The following is a 5,000-nucleotide window of genomic DNA, read 5'->3' on the forward strand; positions in this document are numbered from 1 at the left end:
CCGAGATCGTAGAATAGCCGCTCGCCCGCCGCTGCGCCGACCGGTCCGCTCGAACCGACGTGCTCTCTTATAGTAACCAAACGGGCGGCCGCGACGACCGCGGCGCCGGCCGCTCAGCACGGGCGCTTATGGTGGTAAACTGCCGCGCGTACAGACCAACCGGCCGGGCTGCTGGTACTTAGCCGCTGAAACTATGGTCGATTCGAACATATATTAACATACGATTTTTATTCGATAAATCGTTATTGTACATATTAAACGTTAGTTTCCACCGAAAGAAAAATTTTTTAGAATTTTTTTTTTCCAAAAATTGCAAGAGTAAACTTTTTTAATATTCGATTTAAAAATTTTTAAATGCTTAATCCTTACATTAAACTACTGGGAGAACTCAGAAATCATAATGAAAAAAATTACAAAAATTTATTTTTCTCAGAAACTCCGAAAAACAGAGTGGTCGAATCCGTGCAAGCCGGAATTTTTCTAAGTCCCCACGGTCAAGAGTAAACTTTTTTAATAAGCGTTTTAAAATTATTTCAATGTTTAATCCATGCGTAAACATGACGTTTATTAACGTTTTTAACATTAAAAAAAATTACAAAAATTTATTTTTCAAAAAAAATGGAAAAAACCGATTCGTCGGAGCGAGGTGTCCAGCCCGTGCGGTAATTCCAGCAGGCGAATCGGACTTCCCGAAATTTTTCTAAGTCCCACGGTCGACACCAACTTTTTTAATAAGCGTTTTAAAATTATTTCAATGTTTAATCCATGCGTAAACATGACGTTTATTAACGTTTTTAACATTAAAAAAAATTACAAAAATTTATTTTTCAAAAAAAATGGAAAAAACCGATTCGTCGGAGCGAGGTGTCCAGCCCGTGCGGTAATTCCAGCAGGCGAATCGGACTTCCCGAAATTTTTCTAAGTCCCACGGTCGACACCAACTTTTTTAATAAGCGTTTTAAAATTATTTCAATGTTTAATCCATGCGTAAACATGACGTTTATTAACGTTTTTAACATTAAAAAAAATTACAAAAATTTATTTTTCAAAAAAAATGGAAAAAACCGATTCGTCGGAGCGAGGTGTCCAGCCCGTGCGGTAATTCCAGCAGGCGAATCGGACTTCCCGAAATTTTTCTAAGTCCCACGGTCGACACCAACTTTTTTAATAAGCGTTTTAAAATTATTTCAATGTTTAATCCATGCGTAAACATGACGTTTATTAACGTTTTTAACATTAAAAAAAATTACAAAAATTTATTTTTCAAAAAAAATGGAAAAAACCGATTCGTCGGAGCGAGGTGTCCAGCCCGTGCGGTAATTCCAGCAGGCGAATCGGACTTCCCGAAATTTTTCTAAGTCCCACGGTCGACACCAACTTTTTTAATAAGCGTTTTAAAATTATTTCAATGTTTAATCCATGCGTAAACATGACGTTTATTAACGTTTTTAACATTAAAAAAAATTACAAAAATTTATTTTTCAAAAAAAATGGAAAAAACCGATTCGTCGGAGCGAGGTGTCCAGCCCGTGCGGTAATTCCAGCAGGCGAATCGGACTTCCCGAAATTTTTCTAAGTCCCACGGTCGACAACAACTTTTTTAATAAGCGTTTTAAAATTATTTCAATGTTTAATCCATGCGTAAACATGACGTTTATTAACGTTTTTAACATTAAAAAAAATTACAAAAATTTATTTTTCAAAAAAAATGGAAAAAACCGATTCGTCGGAGCGAGGTGTCCAGCCCGTGCGGTAATTCCAGCAGGCGAATCGGACTTCCCGAAATTTTTCTAAGTCCCACGGTCGACACCAACTTTTTTAATAAGCGTTTTAAAATTATTTCAATGTTTAATCCATGCGTAAACATGACGTTTATTAACGTTTTTAACATTAAAAAAAATTACAAAAATTTATTTTTCAAAAAAAATGGAAAAAACCGATTCGTCGGAGCGAGGTGTCCAGCCCGTGCGGTAATTCCAGCAGGCGAATCGGACTTCCCGAAATTTTTCTAAGTCCCACGGTCGACAACAACTTTTTTAATAAGCGTTTTAAAATTATTTCAATGTTTAATCCATGCGTAAACATGACGTTTATTAACGTTTTTGACATTAAAAAAAATTACAAAAATTTATTTTTCGGAAAAAATGGAAAAAACCGATTCGTCGGAGCGAGGTGTCCAGCCCGTGCGGTAATTCCAGCAGGCGAATCGGACTTCCCGAAATTTTTCTAAGTCCCACGGTCGACACCAACTTTTTTAATAAGCGTTTTAAAATTATTTCAATGTTTAATCCATGCGTAAACATGACGTTTATTAACGTTTTTAACATTAAAAAAAATTACAAAAATTTATTTTTCAAAAAAAATGGAAAAAACCGATTCGTCGGAGCGAGGTGTCCAGCCCGTGCGGTAATTCCAGCAGGCGAATCGGACTTCCCGAAATTTTTCTAAGTCCCACGGTCGACACCAACTTTTTTAATAAGCGTTTTAAAATTATTTCAATGTTTAATCCATGCGTAAACATGACGTTTATTAACGTTTTTAACATTAAAAAAAATTACAAAAATTTATTTTTCGGAAAAAATGGAAAAAACCGATTCGTCGGAGCGAGGTGTCCAGCCCGTGCGGTAATTCCAGCAGGCGAATCGGACTTCCCGAAATTTTTCTAAGTCCCACGGTCGACACCAACTTTTTTAATAAGCGTTTTAAAATTATTTCAATGTTTAATCCATGCGTAAACATGACGTTTATTAACGTTTTTAACATTAAAAAAAATTACAAAAATTTATTTTTCAAAAAAAATGGAAAAAACCGATTCGTCGGAGCGAGGTGTCCAGCCCGTGCGGTAATTCCAGCAGGCGAATCGGACTTCCCGAAATTTTTCTAAGTCCCACGGTCGACAACAACTTTTTTAATAAGCGTTTTAAAATTATTTCAATGTTTAATCCATGCGTAAACATGACGTTTATTAACGTTTTTGACATTAAAAAAAATTACAAAAATTTATTTTTCGGAAAAAATGGAAAAAACCGATTCGTCGGAGCGAGCTGTCCAGGCCGTGCGGTAATGCCAGCAGGCGATCCGGGGTACTCGAAATTTTTCTAAGTCCCGACGGTCAAGAGTAAACTTTTTCATCACATATTTCAAAATTTTTTTAATGTTTAATCCACGCATAAAAACGCAGTTTATTAACGTTTTTAACGTTGAGAAAATTGACAAAAATTTTTTTTTCACTGAAAATGGAAAAAATGTATCGGTCGATGCGGGCTATCCAGGCCGTGCGGTAATTCCAGCAGGCGATCCGGGGTACTCGAAATTTTTCTAAGTCCCGACGGTCAAGAGTAAACTTTTTCATCACATATTTCAAAATTTTTTTAATGTTTAATCCACGCATAAAAACGCAGTTTATTAACGTTTTTAACGTTGAGAAAATTGACAAAAATTTTTTTTTCACTGAAAATGGAAAAAATGTATCGGTCGATGCGGGCTGTCCATGCCGTGCGGTAATTCCAGCCGGCGATCCGAGGTACTCGAAATTTTTCTAAGTCCGAACGGTCAAGAGTAAACTTTTTCATCACATATTTCAAAATTTTTTTAATGTTTAATCCACGCATAAAAACGCAGTTTATTAACGTTTTTAACGTTGAGAAAATTGACAAAAATTTTTTTTTCACTGAAAATGGAAAAAATGTATCGGTCGATGCGGGCTATCCAGGCCGTGCGGTAATTCCAGCAGGCGATCCGGGGTACTCGAAATTTTTCTAAGTCCCGACGGTCAAGAGTAAACTTTTTCATCACATATTTCAAAATTTTTTTAATGTTTAATCCACGCATAAAAACGCAGTTTATTAACGTTTTTAACGTTAAGAAAATTGACAAAAATTTTTTTTTCACTGAAAATGGAAAAAATGTATCGGTCGATGCGGGCTGTCCAGGCCGTGCGGTAATTCCAGCCGGCGATCCGAGGTACTCGAAATTTTTCTAAGTCCGAACGGTCAAGAGTAAACTTTTTCATCACATATTTCAAAATTTTTTCAATGTTTAATCCACGCATAAAAACGCAGTTTATTAACGTTTTTAACGTTGAGAAAATTGACAAAAATTTTTTTTTCACTGAAAATGGAAAAAATGTATCGGTCGATGCGGGCTGTCCAGGCCGTGCGGTAATTCCAGCCGGCGATCCGAGGTACTCGAAATTTTTCTAAGTCCGAACGGTCAAGAATAAACTTTTTTATTACATGTTTTAAAAATTTTTCAATGCTTAATCCGTGCATAAGAGTGCAGTTTATTAACGTTTTTAAGGTTGAAAAAATTGACAAAAATTTTTTTTTCTCTGAAAATGAAAAAAATGTATCGGTCGAAGCGGGCTGTCCAGGCCGCGCGGTAATGCCAGCAGGTCGAACGCGGCGACCCGAAATTTTTCTAAGTCCCTGCGGTCAAGAATAAACTTTTTTATTATGCGTTTTAAAAATTTTTCGGCGCTTAATCCATGGATAAAAAGGCAGCCCGAACACGTTTTTAACGTTGAAAAAATTGACCAAAATTTTTTTTTCACAAAAACTGCGAAAAACAGATCGACCGAATCTACTTTTCTCCGTCTCGCGGTAAGTCGAACCGGCCAAACCGGCTGACTCGAAATTTTTCCAAGTCCCAACGGTCAGGAATAAAATTTTTCAAAATTCGGTTTAAAAATTTTCCAACGCTTAAGTCGTGTACGAATAACGATGAAAAAATGTACAAAATTTTTTTTTATCTCGTTATTTTTCAAAGTTCCAGCGGCGTATTGCTTTTCAACTGAGCGAAAAAAAACGGAGAAACGAACGAAAGAAGAGAAAAATTTTTTCCTCTCTGTCGTTCGTTCCTCCAAGTTTCGCTCGAGCGCGCCGATTTCAAAGTTCCAGCGGCGTATTGCTTTTCATCGGAGCGAAAAAAAAATGGAGAAGAAACGAACGAAAGAGAAGAAAATTTTCTTCCTCTCTATCGTTCGTTCCTCCAAGTTTCGC

The sequence above is a fragment of the Nomia melanderi genome, unplaced genomic scaffold (genome assembly GCF_051020985.1).
Source record: "Nomia melanderi isolate GNS246 unplaced genomic scaffold, iyNomMela1 scaffold0184, whole genome shotgun sequence".
NCBI lineage: Eukaryota > Metazoa > Arthropoda > Insecta > Hymenoptera > Halictidae > Nomia > Nomia melanderi.